At 39.4% G+C, this 23,720-nt stretch overlaps 1 protein-coding gene across 13 annotated transcripts in view; it reads left to right on the forward strand.

Moving 5' to 3' along the window:
- Positions 1 to 23,720, forward strand: part of NCKAP5 (NCK associated protein 5) — a 450,570-nt gene that overhangs the window by 137,038 nt on the left and 289,812 nt on the right. The window lies entirely within an intron of this gene.

Here is a 23,720-nt window from a genome sequence, read left to right on the forward strand (position 1 = left end):
AATTCCTATGAAATAAGGATAAAAGTAATTTTAGAAACAAGGTTTAAACATTGTTTTTTCAGTATTTGAGATACAAAAGCCATGCTGAACTTATTTTCAGACTGTTTTCTTCCATTTTCTCTCCTTTCCCTGCTGATTTTCCTAGGCAATATAGAACTGTAGAGCAGCAGTAAGAAAAGGCAGTGTGGGCTGCACCCCCAGCATTGTTCTCATCTTTTGCTCTTTCTGTAACTGTGAATAACACGCAGTTTACTTTTGTTGATGACAAACAGACACCATGGGTTACCCTGGAAAACAGGTGCTGGGTCTGGCCTGAGAACTCTGATAAACACTCCTCTTTATATGGCATTTTTTATTAGATCTGGAAACAGCATTAAATTCAAATGCAACTGTCAGGCAACCTTCTTGCATATTCTATCAGTCCCAAATTGCCAAAAAATGTCAGGAATTAGAGTAATTCAGAATATAAGACTGAATTCATAGAGCAGCTGGCCTTTGTCTCGGCACAAGGCTAACTCAGATTTCACATTGCCAAGCTGAGATGCTTCAAGTCATATTAGAGATTTCTAACATCTTTAGTCAGACCTTGCATCTCTACCAAAGATGCTTATTTGAATGTGGCCATCTGTGAATTGCTGACAGACTTTTTGAGCCCACAGCATATGTTTGTGCAAACAAATATAAAATAGAGCACAGAAAAGTGTGTATTGGAAGGGTGATGGTAAAAGAGATTGCCTCATCTCTTGGTGAAAGCTCCAGGACTGGGCTGGACTGTGGACTTAGGTTTGAGCAAATCTGCTGTAGAGCTGGTCATAGCTCAGGGCTTTAGGGCAATGGCTCTGTGCATGTAAATACAGACTGGAGAGTTGATAAATGAGGAAAAGGGCTTGTAAGCAAATTCTGCTCATTTTAAAATATGGACAGTATAGAGTTAACCTAGCTTTTGCCATCTGGAATGGAGCAGCCAGTAGGTTCCTCCTTTTAACCTTACAGATAGTCTCAAGAGCTACTTCAGCAGGCAGAATCAAGCATCCCTTATTAGTTCCCTCCTCTGACTGGATTACTGAATGAAATTCTGTGGCCTTCATTATTCAGGAGGTCAGATTTGAAGATAATGGTGGTCCTGCTGCCTATGATTTCTAGTACTTGTGCAGTTCTAGAGGGTTAAGGATCAGGAGCTGGATTTTGGTGTCATGCCCTGGCATTATCTCTCCTTGTTATTGAGCTCTGTAATGCTGTGAAGCCGCACTTATTACTTGTGTGATTCCCAGAGGGGAAAGTGATTTGCAGCATTTCATTATTCTTTACAAGCCAACAACCAGAGAAAGCAAGATCTGGCATAACTTTTCAAAGATGATGGACAAAATGGAAGCGAAACAGCAAAACTGGTAATTAGTGGTTTCTTTCAGTGATAGCTGTGTTTTTAGTGTGGCTAATTCTGTGTCTCAGTTTTATTTTCAGCCTGATGGTTTATACCTTTCCTGACGTGCTTTGCAATGTTGTAAGAGTGCTCTGGAGGACAGGGTATCATTATGGTGTGTCACTTCTATTTTCTGCGTAGAAGTGACTACCAACAGTTTGACCAACTTCCATCCTCCCCAGTGGCAGCACTGTGTGCAGAATAGCTGGAAGCAGCACAGGAGAAGTAGCAAGGGAAGCAGGGCAGCTCAGGGGAGAACCCAGGCACAATTGTTTCACAGCACCCAATTGCCTTGAGCTGCTCTCCTTTCCATGACTTTTCAGATGGAAGGAAGAGCTGCATTTTAATAGAAATGTACCAGCTTTATAAATACTTTGCCCTTTTGGCCAGAGGAATATGCTGTACTCAAAACACTAATTTAAAACCAAGAATTTCTTTAAAAAAAGTATGAATAGTAAGAATGAGAGAGCCATTTCAAAGAACAAAGATGCTTTTGTATTTATTTTGGGTTAAGCTTGTTTGTAGAAAATCTATCTGTTCCTGTTCTCTCTGGACTAATACATCAGACTGTGACTTGTCCTGTCTGCTTGCATTAATAGCACTGCTTTATGATAAATGTTATAACACAGTGTGACTCAGATGAGTTTCCTCATGCCTTCAATGCAGGACTGTCACAATGAAACCTTAAAGAATGCGCATCTTTTGATTCACCACTCCATCAGCACTGCGCTGATCCTCCAGCCATTTTTAGAGCTATTTGTTTTATCTTTGCCGTGTATGGCTTTGCTTTTGCTTTTAGAATCCCAATGGAATTTTCAAACTGATCTATCAAAGGCCAAGGTGATCTGGTATGAATAAAAGAAAAGAAATAGGAAGAAGAAAAGTGGGACATTTGAAACCTGTCAAATTGTTGTATCATGTTCTTCACATTAGGGCCAAAACTCAAGAAGGAAAGTTTGATTTTTAACAATGGTTTTTCCAGGACAGAGAAGTATTCAAAAGAAGACCTGGGAAACTCTTTCTGAGAACTGTCCCAGTCAGTGCAGACCATGTGATAAGTCTAAGAACAATGTCTTTATCATTTGGTTTTGTATCCAGCAGAATAAAAAAAAAGTAATTCTCTAACTCTCTCATAAGATATAAAATTTTCTTGCTAAAATGTATCAGATTTTTTTTTACAAAGCTTTCTGGCATTTCCCAGTTCAGCATAGGAAAATTCTGAAATGTGTGTTGAGAAATTTCTTTCCAAACTCTGTTTGCAGTATTTACATCCTCTGTGGAATATCTTGGATTGTGCCACTGACACATCATGGGGAAGTTGCCTTTCCCTAGAAGTGGCATAAATGGTGGAACATCTCCTGAAATGGGAAATTTCTTCAAAGAGGATCTATAGGGCATGAGTGGGGTGAGCCCAGAAACAAAGCTAAAAGCCTGTTCTATCTAGAACTTCCATATACCACAAATAGTGATACTTAACCCACCAGGATTTGTGAATCATATTCGAATGAAATTGCAATGTATGAATATTGTGCCAAATTTCTATTAGCTATTTTGAAGTTATACATTTTTTTATCATCTCAAGTAGGCTAAAATTGTTCCTGATCTCCTGCCTGCCTGTTTAATTTTAACCAATGTTGACAGCAAGAGCTGATAGAAGCATTCTGAATTAAAATTAAAAGTCAGTACAAAAAAAAAAAATTTGTTTTTTGTAAAATAATTAAATAATTTTGTTGAATGGACTCCATTTGCAACATACTCTAAGTCCTGTTAAATAAAGATAACACTATAATAGATCTCCACAACATCCAGACACCTGAGGCAGGCATTTCTTTATCAAATTTGGGGACCAGACTGTCCTCTCCTATTCTGTCTCCTTCACTTTCTGTACGTACACACAGACATATAATTATAAATGACATGTCATTTTTTGAGGGCAGAATTTGGTTCTGAGTTAGGTACAGTGTGTTTGTGGAACTAATAGCTATAATATTTCTTTTGAAATGTTATATTCTGTCTCCTGTTTCTATTTTGTTTGCCTTCTAGGTAAGCAAATCCATTTATGGTCAACTGATATCGAGTGAGACATGACTGTAGTGATTGTATAAGTTAGGAAAACTGAAAGTGGGAGTTAAATTTTTTAGATTATCCTCTGCTCAGCAGTCAGTGCATGTACTGTTGACAAAAGAAGAAATCACTCTGCAAAAGGAGAGACATATTTTGGTTAAAGGTCTTGTACGCACAGAAGGCGTGCATGGAAGTGGCAAAGAACTTAATTTTACTGGCAAAAATAGTAGTTTTGCCACAAAACCCTTAATATTGTATCATTGGAAGTGATACCATTGCTCAAAAATCTTGTGTGTTAGACTGATGATGCTTCAATAGTAATATCTAAGGGTGAAATGAAAAAGTGTGGGGAGCCGCTCTAAGGATCTGTTCCTATGTGTGTTAGAAATGTGATTCTCCTTACTGAGGAAAATACACATCAGTGTAATTTCTGGTGCCCTTCATGCACTGAGTGGGTAGTAAAAGGTCTCAGAACTGGCAGAGTAGAAAATTCTCTTGTGTTTTACAATCTTTGTGCTCTTCCCACTTCTAGATGCAAGAAGAGATACATGATAAGAGAAAGGGAAACCAAGGGAAATCTTGGTTTCTTTGGGACTGTATGACTTCAGGTGTCATTGTCCTTTGCTAGTTATATCCCCATCTGTGTCTGGGTGTGCTGCCTTTTGTATTTGTACAGGCTAGAACAGTGAGTCAAGAGCTGCTGGGACTCAGAAAACCCATTTTGGCATGAAATAATTGTGTTTTCTCAAGTGGAATTCAGCTCACAAGTGGAGGGGATGCCAGGCACTCAGAAATACGGTTCCCTGAATCCTTCTCTCCCCAGCTGTGTTTCCTTCAGATGTCCGTGGAACTTATCCACAATGCTGTGAGAGAGAGAGGAGGAAAGCACATGGAAGAGTTATGAAAAGTTCTTACTGTGCCCTTGAAGGATGTGTGGAATCTTGTGCTTATCTTGACCTGCCCAATTTATTTACCAGATCTTTAAAAACGAATTCAGCATTACTTAGATCACTTCTTATTTGTGCTGGAAATGTCTGCATTTGCTTTTGATGTATTTAGAAGATGAAAATCCATTGAATACAGCAAAGTCTAATTGAGAGAGATGATTTTTGAATCAAACTTAAACCAGTCTAATATTTTTTCTTCTTCTTTATGATTACCTGCCTCCCTGAAAGTCCTTTTTGTAGCCAATAATTTGTATCTCCTGTAAAGATACAACATCCATTGCCTGGGAACAGAAGGCACTGGTTTAGCAGAAGAGCACAGGCTGCCATCAGAGGCTGTGCAGTGACAGCCTGATGCCAGGCCAATAGCCTGGGAGGCTAAATCTGGACTGGACCCTTCAAGGCCAGGAGAAATCCTGTTCCTGCTCGTGTGTGTTGTGCCCATGCTGTGGCAATGACATGCTGCTGCTCTCTGTGCTGAGAAATCCTCTCAGGGATTCATGGGCTTGAGGCAGGAGTCATGATGTTGGCTTGTTCCTTGACTGAAAAATTCAGTCCCACAGAAGCTCTTGTATTGGGTTGGAGGCTTTCCACTGGGGTCTGTCAGTGAAGAAGATTTAAGAAACTATTCCAGTTTCTTCTCTGTAGCTAAGTGTCCCACAGCAGGGTATTCCCTCAAAGAAAAGGAAATGCATTTTGCAAAGATATTGTACGTTAGGGGGAAGCTGTCCTTGGCACCTCAGCTCCTATGGCTTTAGGCTCTGTATTAGTAAATTCAGTGCCAGCCCAGCACACACCACATTCACCTCCACTATCCAAATGATCCAAAGTCATTCCCCTTTTAAACTCAGTTTGGTTTAGATCTTATTTTGCCCCCCATTCTATTGAAAGTTTCTGCATTTCAGAATCGAACTGTGTCAGGGGATGCCACTCCTGGCTTTAGCCCAGGTTCTTCACTCAAGTTCCTTTCCCTGTCTCTGCAGAAAGCAGCAGTGTTGTGTACTGTGATACTTCTATATCTGATATGAATTTTATCATTTTTTGTTGTCTGGTACAGAATGGAAAAAAGTAACATAAAATACAGCAAACCTACCTCTTTCTGTTTCGCTAGGAAATTATTTTGTAAAAAGCTCATTATTGCTTATAGGAGAGGGGTAATGATTTGGTTGGAAAGATGCATTTGACTTGTAGTTTAAAAAAAAAATCTCAAATTAACACACATTTGAGAAACCCTTATTTTTTTATCATTTATTTTCTGCTCTGGATACAGATCCTGAGACCATTGTTCTATTACAACATCATCTTTGTTTGGGAGATGTCAATCAATTGAAGATATTTAAAATCTATATTGTATAACTGTCTTTTTGATGATAAGGTGAAATGTATTTTCTAAACAAATTTTATCTCTTAGATTTTATTTCAATCAAGCCTATAATTTCATGTTTTTATCAATGCAAACTATCTGCTAATTACTCTATTTCTTGTAGGATTTGTTTCATACAAAATGTTATTTGTATTAAAATAGTAGCTTCTGATGTATCATTTTTACAGAGGATCAAACTTACTCTTGAATTATTAAGCCTTGGACTGTGAGAACATACATTTAAAGATACACTGCTGTAGAAAACTCCTACTTTAAAAGACAATTCTAACAAAGCTTCCCTGTGATAATGGGTGATATGCAGGTTTTGTGGAATTATCCCAGATCTAGAAAGAGCAATGCCAGATGCCCTGCTTTTGTCACCTCTCCTAAGATCACACAGACCAGGGAACACAAACTGTGTCTTCCCCTGCCCACAGTCCTCCAAAGCTCCCTTCCCTCAGTGAGACTACAATATTTAATAGTATTTTTATACTTTTGTTGTTAAAATATTTCTTCCTCTGGAGCAACAGTTTCTGTTTCCTTGAATTGCTGGTTAAGCCTTGCCTGCTCAGCCTCCTAAACATTGATATGGCTTGCAGGCTGGAAACCAGGGGGATCTTCATGGCTTGGGAGGCTGTAGAAGAGTCTGTGCTCAGATTTAGTGATGCTGGGCATAGCTCCTTCCTGCTCTTTGGGATGACAGGTTCTGTGCAGAATTCCTTGCCGCCCCATGCAGCCCATCACAGCTGCCAGCTGCACAAACACGGGCAGTAACTGGGGTTCTGACTTGAGAAGAGGCTGTCAAAAAAGCATGGGAAAGCTGCATTATTTTCAGAGGCAGAGAATCAGACTTCAGTGAGGAGCCTGGAGCTGAGCTGAGCCATAGACTTCACCCTCCTGTGGCTTTCAGTGAAATCTCACTGAGGTTCTCATCACCTCCTCATGTTTCTGCTGCCTGGGTGAGAGGGAAAAATATTCTTATAGAATAATGTACTGTAATTCTTAAAGGAGAAGCTTTGCTTTAGGACAGGGTGTGAGATAATCAATAGTTCTAATACACAGACTTCCAGATGATATACAGAGTTTCTGCAGTTGTGTTTGTAAATAAGTGGACGACTTGTGTGAGGAAACCTGTTGGTTTAGGAACTGTAGGTTAGAGGGGTAGAATGCAGAAAAGCTGCAAAGTCCTGTCCTTTTATTCCATAATACACACATTTCAGGGGTCTACCCACTTACTTACAACAAAGGCAACAGTAATTTTAATTTGTAGCCCAGAATGGGAGAATATTGTAAATTAGACAAGATTTGATGTATGAAGAAAAATATTTCATTCAATTTGTGCTATGAAAAACAAGTATGTTATTAGGGATGAGATATTACAGGAGCCTGCATCTAAAAAGAGTACAAAGTTGGAAAGCTTATAATACCTTTTCATTCTGACCTTTGCTGGTCAGAATGAATCAAGCAATGGCCTGGAATTCACAGACCATGGCAGATGTAATTTCTGGGTCAATTTGTAAGAAAATCAAGCCGGAAATATGTATTAGTTTTGTTCGTTTTCTATAAGGGAAAAAAAACCCAAACACTGAGGATCTGCATCATCTCTTGCACTAACCTGCCAATACAATATTTGCAAGTGATGGGATTTGTTTCTGGTGAGCCATTTATTCATTGCAGGGACAGTAGCTGCAATTTTCTGTGGTTTATCACCTCTTAACACTTGTCTGCTGGCATTATTGGGATCTATGCTTCACTCTAGCTTAGCAGTTCTTCACATGAATTGAGTTGCTCTTTTAATCTACCCTTTTATTCCTCTTGTTTAAAACCATATTCAATAATTTGTTTGTAAATAGATTCCAAGCAGGAAAGCAGAGGATTTCTGAGCAACTTGAAGTATTGATTCAGCAAATTCCTGGCACAGCCACAGCTTGAGCCTGTGGTTCTGCCAGTGGCCGTTGCCTGAAGGCAAGAAACACTGACACCAGCTGAGAAAGAATTTGTTGAGCCTGATATCTTTTAAGTCATGGCAGTTTATTTCAGAAATATTACCCAAAACCTGATAAGCTTGAAAGCCCATTTTTGCAAGTGAACTCTACAGGAAAGAAAAGAACTGAATATTTTAATGAGCTTTGCTGTGGAATGAAATAATTGTGGAGAACTTGTGAAGAACATCACAACAATCTTTGTCCAAATGTATAAATTATCAACTCTTGGCACATAATTATTGAAAAAAAGTAATTGGCCAATACAATTTTTATGGCTCTAGGGACTCTTCCAAATTTGTGAGCATATTAAATGTCATTAATTATCTCTGTGAACTCCTGGGACCTCAGCTGCTCTCGTGTCTGCAGGAATAGACTTCTAAATCTGACTGCTGCAGAACCAGGAAAACATATTATTCTTCAGCCTTTCTCCCCAGTTTCAGATCAGTGTCTCCTAAATGTTTTTGTGTTATGGTTTAAAAAAATAATAAATAAGATTGATAATATAATTCTTGGACTCAATACCGACTCTTCCTCCCTTTAGTCATTAGGAAAATATTTTCTCTAACTGATCATGTTGTAAAACGTGTTATTTCAAACCGCAGATATTGACAATTATTATAAATCAAGCTGAACAGACATAATTAAAATTTAATTTTAAGTTTGTCAAGGTCTTTGGAAGCGTATCCTACGGGCCATCTGTGTCTAGCTTGTGGCTTGTTTCCAGCTGACTTCGGGCCAAAAGCTGACATTGTTGTTGAACCCCCTTTCAAAAACAATTCCCAGGCACTTCAGAGGGCGAGTGCCTGTTAAGCTGAGTGAAAATTAAATGGAGTTTCCAGAATTCGTCATTAAATATGTGTTGTGGGAAGAAATGCTTCTAAGAGCTGAGATACTAAATTTTAACCAATATTGCTGCCTAATTGCTTCTGATTTCCTCTCCGGTGCTGACAAATTCAGTGCCTGGCGCTGCCATCGTGCACTTCTGACGGCCCCACTGAGAATGATGAAACATCCGAGGGCCAGTATCAGTCTCTGGGGGCTTTTCACGTGTGCATCAGCTTGGTGGCCATGTGGAAAGAGAGGGAGTCTGTGTTTGAGGGCAGGCTTGCATTCTTGAATTTGCCATGCACTTGTGCCATGAACTCCTGCTAGGTCAGTGCAGCTTTCACACTTTGTTCCTGAACAATGAGGTTTACAAAGTGTCAAATGCTCTTGAAGTGCATGTGGGAATGTACTTTTATAGTGAATACCAAAAATTTGTGAGGTGAAAGCAGCTTCTCTAGGCTATCCTCCTACAAGCCCTTATCTATATTTCACTTTTTGTTCATTGTGTCTTTTGTCACAGACGTCAGCAGCCTGTTTGCAGTACACGTTTTAATAAAGCATGTGCTTCAGCCTGCAAGTTCAAGGTTTACTGACTCCAGCATGGTTGTACAGATATTCTGAGCAGGACTGGCACTAGGTCAAAAAATACTCAAAGTGATTCATTGTAAGATAAGACCTGAGCTGATACAGCCTCAAACTAGTATAGGTAGATGCCTATGTCGTTACTATAGTAATTTATTTATGAAAATTTAAAAAAAACCCCAAAAACCTTGCCCACTTTCAACTCCATGTTTACTCTTGGCAAGCTGGAGTGCTGATGTAAATTTTCAGTATGAGTTTGCTTAGCAACTCTTACAAGATAGAAATAAATTAGAATTATTGTTCTTTCTTTCAATATGGGCACAAACTGACAGTTCTGTTAAAAGAAATTCTGCAAGCAGAGCAGGGAGACAACTCCTAATGTCAACACATATGACCAACAATATGCAGCAAGTCATGTCTTAATTATTTTTTTAACTTTCCTTTTGGTTATCTTATAACTGTTTATGACACACAGTCAAAAAGCCAGGGATTACCCATGAGTTAATAATTCTAATGCCCCTTCTGTGATTTTGGTGGATAAAAAGCCACCAACCTCGGAAACCAAAACCAAATCCTCAAAATCCTTAGAATATCTCTGTCTTTTTGCTTTCAAATGTCTGAAAACATCTGGGAGATCATTGGATGCATTTACTGTTCGGCTATATTTCATAACTGTATTTTAATTTTAAAAATTATGATTGCTCTAGGGGCTGGTGATTAGATAAGTGTTCAATATGTTCAATATATTCAGATGGGGACTAAGTACTCCTGTTCACAGATGAGGCATTATAGTTACTATAGATAGTATAATGAAAATGTCAGCTCAGTTTTCAGTAGCACTCAAGAAAGAAAATTGAATTTAGGAATTACAGGAGAAGACATTGAGACTAGAACTGTCTGAAAGTGTTCTGTGAAAGCACGACAGTATGCTTGCCATCCTCTTAACACTTTCACTTTGTCAGCTTCTGCTGGCCAGTTTCAGAGCCCTTGATCTGACCTAGTTTGGCTGTTCTTTCCTTTTCCGACACTTGAAACTCAGACTGTGCTTTGTCACAAATCACATTGCTCTGAGGTGTTTTTATCATACGGTGAAAGATTTTCTCTGATTCCTTTTCTTGATCTATTTAAAAAAAAGAATAAATAATGCTGAATGCAAGGAGGAAAGGGGATATCTCTTCTTGAAAACGTATTCCTAAGTATCCTGTAGCAATTCTGGAAGTGAAAAGCAACAATTGACTGAGAAGGTAATTGTACTCTGCAATCAGCCTGATGGAAGCCAATGAAGCTTTTCCAGTGTGTGATGTTTGGCCATTGCTTGGATGTCTGTAGCTGCATAGACTTGTAGAATGTTTTTCAGTTACTAACAGATAGTATTCTATGCTGTTTAAATGAATTTGTGCACATTTTGTAGGCAGCAAATACATTATTTAACTGGAAAGTCATCTTGTAATGATGAGCAGTCTTTACACTCTGCATTCAGATGTAAGTGCAGCATGAAAGATGCTCTACAGCAACTGCTGAATTGGTTCCTTACACCCTGACTGTCCTTCTGCCCTCAGTCACAATCTGTAGAGCAGAATGTTTTTGGTAGGATGGGGTCAAACAAATTACCCTTAGAAGATTAAAGTTTAATTATTTTGATTGAAGATGAAGATTAACTCTACCATAACTCCAATTGTGTTCATTAATTGTGATAAAATATCATGTGGGATTAGGAACCAGTGTCTGCTTCTGGTTCTGAACCAAAAGTAATGACTGAGTACATATTTGAAGATTGATTTCATTAATAAAATCCGTCACCACTTTAGCATTAATGCTTCAAGAAAGTGAAATTAGTGTGGCACAATATTACTTATCCTGCATTGATAACTGAATTTGTAACCTGAGAACTTTGTCAGCAGAATTGGCAACTTGTAATTACATTGGCATGGCAATTGGAGTGTTTGAGTGTCAGATGATTAGAATTGATGAACCCTGATTAATGAAAAGCCCTAAAGGTTAGTCAGTTGTATTTAATATAATTGAAGACAATCTCAATTAACTGATAACAGTACTTTTATTTTAAAATTACTCAGTTAAAGATAAAAGTAAGTTTTTGCTTTGTTTTCCATTCAGTGAAGAGGTTTATTTATGTGGGATCAGTGAATTAGTGAATTTGACAGTGATTTTTCACTCCCTCAGTCATCCACTTTAGAAAGTTTGATTATGTCCTTGCATATGCCCTGCATCATACAGTGACCACCCCTGGACTTCTCTAGCTTGATGAAATTGTAAGTAAAGGAAGAATATATCTTCATAATGAGAATCCCAAACACCATATTAGCACAGCAGCTGAGCTGTCTGTCAAAGCATGGGAGTGTTTGAGGCATTTCATTTTGTTAACTGCTGCTACAGGAACAGCAGACATGGAGACAGTAATTTTAGCAATTAGGATGGCCTGTATGTGAAGTGATTCATAATGTGCTTGTTTGTATCTCATCAAAGCAGATTCTGGGTGTTATTATCTATGAATGCTAAACACAGTGATTAATTACACTGATGTACAAGAAAACAAGATAACTTGAATTTTCATGATAAGAAAATGCTGATTCCCTTTGTCACTATAATAAATGGTTCTGTCTTCCGTTGCTTGCCTGTTTAGATGTATAGAGATAACGTTAATTACTTTACAATTAGCTGTGTGTACAAATGAATATAGCCCAACAAATGCATACATTTCAAAGAATTGCATTTCAGTCTGCAGGGAGCAGGAATTTGGAGCTATTAATCTGAATTCATAGTGAAAGAATAGAGAACCTAATAGTTTTCCTATGGTGCAGGGACTCCTGGCATATAATCTAAGCCCCTGAATACTGGAAAAATTAGAGACAGAAAAAATGTAAGCCACCTCCTGTCTTTCATTAAGCTGTTTAGAAGCGTTAAGCTTTAATCACTTTAATCACAGGGAGCTGAATCTGACACAAAGAGTCCAGTAACACCAGATACTTGTGCCAGGCTGGCAGAAGGCCTCTCCAAGGACCATTTGGGAAATCTGGGCCCTTCAGGCTTTTCTAGAGCTGCACTTTCACAACCAAATTGCCTGTGACTGAGGTAGCTCATGCTGCCGTTGTATGGGGCTGTTCAAGTTCTGCAGAACTGGCTGGGACACTTGTGGAGCTAAATTACCTGGATGGCGAAAACAATTGACTTCTCTCTACTAAATGATTATGGGTGTGGTTAAATTTTAACCAAGGAAGTGTTATTTAATTTTCCATTTCACACTGGTACCTCTCAGATGGGCCGCTCAGCCTTGGCAGCCCTTGCCATGCAGTGGGAGAGGAGCAGCCCAGGCTGTGCCCACCAGGGCACTGCACAAAGCCTGCCCCACACAGAAAGAGGCTTTTTGCAGCTGCAGTTTTGCATACTCATTAACTGTGTAATCTTTAATTTTATCCACCCTCTGCTTCCTTTAAGAGGAATATGTACTCGAGCTGGTCTTTGGAAGGAATGCAGTTAATGCTATTCTCATGCATAATTGTGTATGTCCATGGGAAGCACTTTCATTTCTATTCTTGTGGCCAGATATGACTTGGATCATTTTTTAGCAGCACATTGTCTGTGGAGGCCAGTGTTCCTCGGGAAAGTGGACACTTCAGAATTTCATTGTCTCTTGGAAAGCGACTGTCTCTGGATTGCATGCACATCAGTTTGAAATACATCTGAATCAATGCTGATCTTAATAGGCATTAAAATCTCAATTTTGTTTTTAGAACTATGAAACTAAGGGGAACAATAAAGAAGCACCACAAGCAGCAAACAGGCTATTTTGGAATGCCTGTGATGTGGGCATGTTCTGCAGAATATGTCATGGCTCTACTGAAGACAAAAAGCTCTTTTCAAAATATTTCTTTTAAAAGAGAGAGAAAAATATGCAAATGAAGTCTATTAGCAAGATGACTAGCTACTAAAAGCATGTTATCAATTTCTATAAAATATATGTATAGATTTACCATAATATACTTGCAATAAAAAATAGAGTAGCCTGAAAGATGACTGAAAATAGAATATGATTAGGGAAGTTAAACCCTGACCTTTAGATGCACTAAAAAATGTAGAGTATGCTCATTTATGTGCAAATGTAATGGAAAAAGGCTGTAGGTAAAGTGGCAAAAGCCTAAACAAAATAAACACTTAATTTTCTTTTATTGTACTTTGTGACTATTAATAATATTACAGTAGTAAGGCAGAAACATTAAACTAAGCAGGGGACCAATAAATGTTCCTAGACTGTGCAATGCTGTTGATATTAGTGGCTAATAGCTCCAGAGTTCACATAAAATGCAGATTGAAGTACAAAGAAGATGTTTAGTGAAGTCAGCAGTGGCAGTGAACTGTTTACAGGTGAAACTAATAACCAGAGGGCAGGCACAGCAGGACATTTGCTGCTAAAGATATTGGACAGAAACTTTTGGAAGCACTTAATCAGACTGTCTCTGTCCTCAGGGAAGAGATTTGATAATCCCAATTTATTTCTCTTCAAAACTGTCTTCTGAAAGCATTAATAATTATGTGCCATGTTTCCATTTATAAATATCCCGAGAAATGCAAGGACTATAGGGTATGCTGATATAAAACAAGTCCACATTGATTTAAGAACATCATGCTGAAGTTATGAGAGATGATTTGATACCACACTGTTGGGTACATGAATGAGAAACTGGATTTGGAGTTAATGAACCGTAATTAAGTTCACTCACTGTGACACACAGAAGAATGTAAGACTCGACAGTAGTCACACTGTGCTTTGTTTTGCCTTGCAAATCCGGACACAAACTGTTTCCCACATCTTTATCTGAGAGATCCTAAAGAAAATACTGACTGCAGAAGAAATAAATAGCTGTATATTTAATTGAAGAAAGGAGATCTCCTCCTCTCCTGTGCCCTGCATGCTGAATGGCAGGGGGCAATAAAAGTACAAAACTTTTTACAGAGTGTTAGACAATGTGCATCTTAAGAGTGATGCATTTTACCAGTGTCAGTAGAAGAACGAAAGCAAGAATGGGTGTTTAATTATATTAATGTGGAATAAGATCATTCAATCCACAAAGAAAAAAAATAATTTGAGGAAATACTTTTTTTCTGAAGTGTCCTTATTCAAAGCAGTGTATAATTATTTTCATTATTATTTTATTGTAAAATATATTCTTCATTTCTAGGAAAATTTGAGAGTATAGTTCTTTTGCCTGACTTTGATCAGGTAATATATTTATCTAATTTCCCCCTCCTTGATTTGATTTGTGATTGGAATAACATGATAGGTTAGCAGAGTTATTAAAATATCTTGTTTGTGTGCACATGGCACAGTAGATAATCACTGATTATGGTATCTCTCCAGATGTCTGTTTCTTCAAGACAAAGAATATAGTTTGTGGATGGGACAACTAGCAATAACTAAAACAAGAATGAGACAAAATAAATTGTCCCGTTTATTTATGGCTCTATCCAGCTCAGCAGTGAGCTGCTCTGCTGGGCTTCTCAGTACAAGAAGGAAGCATAAGCTCAAGCAGGGGATTTCTTCAGTGAACAAAGAGCCAGGGTGCAATTATCCTCTTAAGTATCTCTGTCTGCATTCACATCTGTCTAGGAAGAATAAGGAAGACTGCTGGTAATATTTGGCATTTTTTTATCTCAAGGGCTAATTAACATGGTTTTACCCAGAACTAGATATGGATATAAATCTTTTACTAAATAAATTGGTTATGTTTTAAGATACTGAAAATCTCTAGGCTTCTTCTTTCTGCTGTGGCATTGAACCTCAGGGTAAAACTGCAAGGTTTTTCTCCAGAAGACAATCTCAGAATTAACTTGTCAGGACCGTGAGAGTCTCCCTTCCAGCAGGAGCCATCTCACTCTCTCAAAATCCTGAGGATCTGCTGTGATGGCTGAGCCATTGAGCAAACTCTCAGCATGTATGATGGTGACCCAGTAAGAGAGTGCAATGTGAGAACTTGACTGGAAGAGTTTCCCCTAAGCTGGTCAGAGTGTGCAATGAAGGCCAACTCTGCTTTTCTTCAGTGGTTTATTACCATAGAATCATAGGATCTGTTAAGCAGGCTGGATGTAGATGCCACTATTTTAAATCTGTTGAAGGGAGAGACTAATTTTCCTGTCTGCTCACTTGTCAAGTCATCTCTCACTTTGTGGTCCTGCATTTCCTCACCATTCTCTCAATGCCTTTTAGGAAATTTACCTCTCTAGCCTCTTGTGAAGAGCTGACTTGGCCTTCTGACCCACCATTAGTGTAAAGCTCAACTCACCACTCTGCTTGAAGAGGTGTCAAAAAGACATTCTTACTATTTCCCAGGTCTTCTTCACTCTTCAGAAAAATGTGTCATCAACGGCCAAAAGATGCTGCTCTCCTTCAAAAGCCTTTAAAATACATCTCTAATGCACCATGTATTAAAAAAGAAAAAGGTTAAGGTGCCTCCTATTCTGAAATCCCTTCTTATTCTCCTGCCCCAAACCCACATTTTACAGAGCATCACTAAGTTACCCTCCTATATCAAAATCCTAGCGAGAAGGATTAATAGTAATTTCATACAGCAGAAATGGAAACAAGATACTAGATGATGAGGGGAAGGATTCCCATCACTTTCAAGATGTGGATCATCATCCTTTGGAGGCAACAGTGCATCCTGATGATCAGTATTTAGTGTTTCTTTAGTGACAGGGATCTCTTCCCCCCTGCCTTTTGACTGTCATTCCTGTACCTTGTGGTACAGCTGCCATCCATTAAGTTTTTCCAGCAGGGCAGCACGTAGCATCTCAGAGCTTCGTTACATGTTCTGGCAAAGTTCAGTTGCCTGGAAACTGCTTGTGAATTTGGGTCAAATTTTCCTTCTCATTTCAGGAAAAAAAAAAAAAAAAGCCAAACAGCAAAAGACCTCTATTATTGAGGGAGAAGGAGATGATTTTGTCCTGGTTTTATGGGGTTCAGTTCTCTCCTCTGCCTGGAGAGCATTGCAGCCTCCGAGCTGTCATTGTGTTGCATGGGGCATTTACAGTCCCTTTTGTTGACTCTTTTCTACTTTGTATAAATAATTGACTGTCCACTGGTACAGGAATAGGAATCTAAATCTCCCACTACAGAACAAAAAAAAAATCTTTCTGCCTAATTAATTATTCTGTGCAAAGTGAGGAAGCTTCCACACAATGGGAGGGAGAGACCCATTCAGGAGTCACTTATTTCAGGCTCACTCAAATTGGCAGCTCCAGTGGCATCTCCTCAGTTCATAACTTTTGTCCAAACCACACTTGGGTTCCCAAGCATGGGATGTCTCCAGCATTCTGGGTGTTATGCTTTCTATTATTTTACTCAGGCTGCTGAAATTAATTTCTGGCCTCGCTGTCTGGAGAAATGAGATGCTGACAGTTGTAGGCAGCTGTGATGAACTGTCACATTAGTACAAGAAAACCCCAAGTAAAATGTAATATTCAGTGAATATTCAGCTGAAAAAGCAAGTTCAGCTTGGCCAGCACTGTACAAAAAGACACTTCCTCAGGTCCCAGAACACATTGTGTCTGAATAAACTGGAAGCTGCTTGGCCTGGTATAGCTCAGGATTTCCAGTGCTGTCAGTCTTAAAGAAACCTGTGAGCTTTTGAGTTTTTTATGAGTGTATTTTTCATCACATACAAACCTTTCTCTCGGTCATTCTTTCAGAGTACTGAAATAATACTTTATGAACAATGACTTGACTCTGCATTCATTTATATTCTTGAGCCACGATCTGTCTGGTATGGTGCATTTTATACTTTTATTTTTTAAATATCTTCTTATCCTGGTTACATGATAGCACTTGAATTGCAGGCTGTATTCATAAAACCAGGAAGCATTCCAAGAACATTGGCACTTAATACATTGCAGGTTACAGATTTGATTTTAAGCCAAACTGTTGTTTTTGGCATGTGTATTTTCCCCTGAATCTGATGCATTTGAAATATTGATGCAGAGGAATTAACTGTGGGGATCCAGATCAAGAGACTTATTCTGCTGCATCACCTGCCTAAAGATGGTCCTTCCTTTCTCATCTCATTAATGATGCAGGACTTTCATGCACAAGTCAAGAGGTAACTTGACCTTCTTCTGCCCTCAGCAGCGCACACTGAATTTGTGTAGAATCAAATGGGCACTCCATGTTGAAACGTAGATATTAACACACTATTTCAATAATGTCACAAATACTGATAAATTTGAATGCATCTGGTTGTGAAAATAAAGCAGTGGTGCTTGTAGAGCTCATTGTGTCCTAATACTCAGGCAAAGGATTCATATTTATTTCATCACTGTTTTCCACCATCAATTTGATTCTTTTGACAGCCTCGACAATAAATTGAATTTCAGAGCTGACAAATATATATGTCTTTGCAACAGGGACAAAAGGTACAGTTAAAAATTTTCCAGCAATTTTATTAGTCTTTGAAAGAGAGCAAAGTGGAATTCTTTCCTGAAGGACTGTTGGCCCAAAGAGTTAAAAAAAATAACATACATTTTTCTCAATAACTTAGGTAAATGTGACCTCAGATTTAATAATTGGATATGCAATTCTAAGCAATGATTCTGATCATGAACCTGCACTTCTTAGTTAAAACTTCTGTCCTAAACAACTTGGTGCATTCATTTGCCAAGTGCTTTCCAGGACAGAGTTTTGAACATATTTGACCAACTACAGAAATAGATAATTTGGTTCTCTGATACAATATATAAAGCCTAACAGAACAGAAAATTTGGGGAACAGTGCTTGATTCTTCTTTTGTTTATGTTTTCATCTTGAGTCCATGCATTCATGTCTGAGTCCACCTGTCTGGTGCAGCACTTTGAATCTGTAGGTGCACAGCTGTGTTTTGGAAGTTAGCACAAGTGTGATTGAAATTTATTATCAGGTATAATTTCAGTTGGATCTATCTCAGAACTGAAAATAGGTAGGAATGGAGACCAAAGCTGTGGGATACGACTGTGCTATTTAAGTGAAATTCATCCCATGGTGAAGATGAGAGGTACAATGTCTGTGAGCCACTTACACCCTGCTGCTGTTCAGATCTGGGGACAGAAGGGAGAATTTAAACACTTTCCTGCCAGCTTTGTTATCATTCAATTTCTCACAGCTGTGGACTGTGCTGAACACGTTCATCATTGGCTCACAGCTTCCTTTTCTACTGAGGCTTCTTAGCCACGCTGCAAAGAAAAGCACCAAGGGGTTAAGCATCAAAGCAGTGCAGTAGAGAAGGAGGAGGAGGAAAGAAGTCATATTGGAAATTACAGATGACTGGAGCCTGGAAGAATGAGACTAGCAGATTATTTATAGTTATGCAAAACTGGAAGTCAGTACATCCAGAACTCTGCTGCAGTTGGTGAGGGAGGAAAACAGGACCTGACCCTGCCTGAGCAGAGCACGGGATCCCTTCACTGACTGAATTAATGCACATTGCTAGAATGTGGGCTGGCTGCAAAGTCTTTTTTAATTTTGCTCTTGGCTCTTGTGATGTCTTATGAGTCACAAGTCTTTTATTGGCCTTGTTTTACAGATCAGAGAGCAAGGGAGCCACAGTGTTTACCTATCTCATAAGGAAAATGTGAGGCTTAATTAATGTTTTCAAAGACCTGGTGGATCATCCACCAGAAATGTTACATCTGTGCTGTGTTATTCTTAGCCATTGCAGAAAGTTCTCCCTCAACCTTTTCTCTCCTTCTGATGACCTTTTAAATCCGAGAAAATATTATTGCAAATGGCTTGGGGCTTTATTTAATATGGATTACATATTCTTCAGGGCCAGTGATGTGAGGACATATGTCACTTAGGGGCCCAGTCAACTTCTCTTATGGTGCTTTCTTAACCAGTACCATAGGTTGTCCAGCCCTGCATGAATTGCAGGATGGCACTTGGAAATAAGAATACAAATTTCAGGAAGCAAAAACCTGTGACTTTGGGCTCACACTGCATGAGTTGGACTCCAAAGTAGCTGTGAATGACAAAAGACCTGTTTTCAACTCTTGATGCATCAAGGCTGAGCATTTTTTTCCCAAAGCATAGTAGAAAACAGGAAATTTTCATTGATGGGAAGAAATCCAATCGACATTACTGGTATCTTGTGGAATTACTTGAATTATTTATGATGGTAAAATAATTGTTTATATTGTACTCACAAAATGAAGGCAAGGAAGGAAATATGAAGAACTGTGCTCCTTATTCGACACAGTTGCCCTCTATTTTTGGGGATATTTTTAAAACTCAAACCCACAAGGTCTTTATATCTAAGCTATATTTATATATCCACATGTACGGCTCAATGCACTAATTAGCAAAGCTCAGGAAGTGGTGCAGAAGAGATAGGGATAGAGATGAATGTATGAAAAACCTAAAAATAGGGTGAGCTACTCTCTATACACTTGTGGGTACTGTACAGAAAGGAGAATTGTGCTTTTTTTTGCAGCTGCTCGTTTGGAATGCGCATTCTGGGTATTTGTGGCGTTCAGTGTTGTATCACAAGATTTTCTAAAACTCACAGACCATAATTTCCTAACCTCCACACATCCCCCTTCCCCAGCGTGAAGTGTGTCGATTTTGGATGTCATTGTGCTGTCATTAATTACTGTGTGGGCTGGAAGCTGGGGTTTGCCCACAGCCCAGTGACCAGAACCTAATTCCATTCACTCTGCACAGAGCGAGGCCAGTGCCAAGGCTGTGTCATGTCAGTGCATCTGAAAATTGTATCTCTCATGGATGCTGGAGTGTGAAACTCTTTTGTTACCAAGAAAAGCTGCCTAAACAAGCCGAGGGCAGGGCTGGTTGAACCCAGCAGAGGAACCTTTAGACAATGAAATTAAGCTCTTCCCAAGTGTTGTTTTTTGTTCTGGCCTTACCAAGTCATTCCTCATGACTGAGCAGCTAAAACCACTGGATTTGTGATCTGTCTCTGTAAATACTTGTGTTGCAGAAGTCAGCCCTGCTCTTTTTTTTTCCCACTAAGTGAATGAGCTCTTTGGGCCATCTCCAACCAAGCTGCCTGTGGAATTATTGGACTGTAATCTTTCCAGCTGGTTCACAAATGTATGAACTGCATCTCTGTGCACCTGCGTGTGGGGCACCTCGTGTCCCCAGCTGGATTTGGGTGGAAAGTGGAAGGTGGGGAGCCCTCTAAAGCTGCTCCTTCCCCTGTGGTGGCCTGGCATGGGCTCGTGGGCAGGAGGAGCTGCGGGAAGGCACAGCCTGCAGCTTTTTTCTCTTTATTTTAGGTGTGGGCCTGTCTGATCCCTTTTCTCAAGCAGACTTCAGCCTTTTCTTGTCTTGCGGCTCTTCTTCAGGCCTTTGTTGCCTTAGAAGTTAGCACATTTCCTAAGACAAAAGCAAATAAGTGGCTTAAAAGGGCACAGGTATTATAAAATAAAGCCATTTAGCTGAATCCATGTAAATGATCACTGCTGCTTTGTATTATTTAATAGGAAACACAAGAAAGGGTGTCATGGTTACAGACTGGGGATCCTCGCACACTCAGGAGACCAGAAGAGAATGCTGCTGTGGTGGTGGGATTGCCCATGGACTTGTTTTTCCAAACTCTGAAAATAATGAGCATTATAGATTCATAGATTATTTAAGCAGATTCTCCCCATGATTTACAAACCTCTCAGAAAGTTCTGAGATAATTAATAAGCTTCCAAAGAGAAACTGGGGGAAGTATCTGCACAGTGTATGGCACTTTTCATTACCCTAGTATTTCTTGGGATGTGAATGATGGCTTGCTTTCAGTGAGGAGCCATCAGAGATAAATTCCTCCCATCTCTGTGAGAAAGAGTAGAGTCTGTTAAGTAGAACTTCATTTCCCCAGAATGGCAGTACAGGCGTTTATGAGCTAATCAAAGGCAATGCATCTACTGCCCTTTATTGAAATCCTTGATAGCCTTGCAAAACAGATAAATTTTTCTTCTCCTCTTCATGACACACATTTTTCCCCATCCATTTGATGTATGCAATTTCCCTCAGCACAGATGGCACTCTGAGTGTGTCCCCACCGGCAATGTCCATTGTGCTGTGTCCAGAATCAGGGCACTGAAAGAGGGGCTGACACACTCTTACTGTCACTGCTGTCACTGCTGGGTGAACAGAAAGGACCCCATCATAGGCAGATGTAGCAAAGTGGAAATGGGAGCAGAAAAATGCATTTATATTGGGAAAAAAAAATCCCAACGTTTGTGGCTGCTGTCAAACCTGGGGCTAATGTAGCTTTTGTCCTATTGGTGGGGTAACCCCTTAGTAAATGGAAGCTGGAATTTGGTGCACAAGAGCACTTAAGGCCAGAGTTAAGTAGTCAAGGAAAACAGCAACAATAAAAGGTTACAGATTAAAAGAGGCGTTTCTCTTTTCTGAGCCCTGAGGACTCGTGATCCCAGTCTGTACTCATTAGGATACAGCACAGTGTGAATTCTCAGTAAGGAACTTTGATCTGAGGAGGTTTTGATGGCCTTTGAATGAGCAAGCAGTATTATAGCTAACAATAACATACCTGTCTTCTGTGATCTTCCAAATACCCTTTAAGGAAGCAAGTAATTAACCAAGACCTTTTGCCTTGGCTACAGCTGTTACTGAGACATGAGGAGAGCAGAGGATGGTACATTGATGAGCTCTAAATCAGTATATGTAGCAACATATCACTGACAGAGCCTGCGTAGGAGCAGAGTTCAGTCCAGAGAAGCAATTCAGAGCCAACAAGCTCAGTGTCAGAGAAAAAAGGGCAATTGCTCAGGAGAAATTTGCAAAATTTGCAGCAGAGTCAGTATGCTGAAAGTAGAATATCAGGATCAAGAGAGAACATGTTTCAAAGGCATTTCAGATTTTTGGTGACTGTAGAGATGAAAATAGATTGAAGAAATTAAATTCTTAAGCAAACATTTGTACTTTGCTGTGCTCGTAGTCCTGGAGTAAGACTGACCTTACACATCTAGTACAGAAGATATTTGATGTCTTCTCCTTGGTTACAGAAAAATACTGTTACTATTTTCATGTTTAAAATATACAAATCTTGCAAATATTGCCATATTTTTGAAAGAATTTGACTAACATTCAAATGTTTGTGATTTGCCTTTTCTTCCTAAGTTCCTATAAAACATACTTAGGTGGCCAAATAGAACACAAAGCTCTCAGAAGAGTGGAAGACAATTTTCACTTCAGGCATAGCAGTAAAGATTGATTTCTATTTCCTGAATCAGATAAATGACTTGTTTTTTGAGAGGAAAATTATTCTTAAATATTTTGTCCAGCTTTAGGTATGACTACAGGGGCAGGAATTTTTTTTTCTTGCATTTGTGGAGAATACTGACTAGTTTGTACATGCTGCAGCAAGCATATATAAAAACCAGATTTTAAAAACCAAATTTTAAAGCAGCTGAGAAACCTTTTGACTGTATTCTGCAGTAGTCTCAAATAGAGCTCTCAAATTTGATCACATAAAGGTTGAAATCGAAGCCTTCAGGCTCTCCAAACTCAACTGGTTTGGGAAATGCCTCATGAAAGTTCTTGTTTAGTCCAGGAAGCCAAACACTGAGTCGGTATTTAGACTGAGGGCTGGGTCTTTAGCTGGCACAAAACCACTTCTTCCACTCATGTGAGCTGGGGATGGACAGACTTTGCAGCCACTATTTCTTATGGTTTTGTTACTTGCCTTGTGGTGTTGGGTACAAGATTTTCCTTTCATTCCCTCTAACCCAGACTTGGGGAGCTACATGCAGTCTCCATTTGCAGGAAGATGAAGTGTGACTAAGTCTCTTGCCTCTCTGATGTTGTAAAAAGCCTGGAAAACAATAGCCTGGAGGCTCTTAAACTGTAAGGCAAAGAAAACAGATTTATCATTTCAAATCATATGGTTTATACAATGATGTCAAGATTTTTTCAAACATAGAGCTAAAGATGCTCTAATTTATCCCAGTGGAGAATGTGATCCTAAATATTAGTCAGGAGACAAAAATGAAGTGTTTATGCAGTAGGGATAACCTCCCTCTCTCTTTTTCACTCTCTGTGTGTCTCTGAGCTGACTGTTCCTATGGAGATCGCCAGTCTCTTCTAAAAGCTCATCTTATATTCTGTCTTGGATGGCTGCTTACAGTGGAGATCCACAGGATGCTGGCTCGTTCCCATTTGCTTTGGAGACAGCAAATTTTGGCAGCAGAACAGCTTCCAGTGCCAGCTGGCATCAGGCTTGACACAGCTGTAGTAGTGGGACAAGAATTTACTTACAAACAAATCTCCCTGTTTGAACCCTGTGTTACCATCCTGACAAATTGTGAATGCACTGAAATGTGCTTGCTGAGCTCAGAGGATGCTCCCGAAGCTCAGACTTGTACGGTTCAGAGTCCAGGAGGCAGCCAGTTAGCTGCACCCCTTCTCCTCACTGCCTCTACTCAAATCCCATTCCCCCATACAACATCCTTCCAGCTTGCCCAGTGACCTAGAGGAAAGGTAGGTGTTTGCTCCATGCACTTCTGTGGGCTCCCTACTGGAGGACTGAAGA

This window comes from Anomalospiza imberbis, chromosome 7 (genome assembly GCF_031753505.1).
Source record: "Anomalospiza imberbis isolate Cuckoo-Finch-1a 21T00152 chromosome 7, ASM3175350v1, whole genome shotgun sequence".
Taxonomy (NCBI): Eukaryota; Metazoa; Chordata; class Aves; order Passeriformes; family Viduidae; genus Anomalospiza; species Anomalospiza imberbis.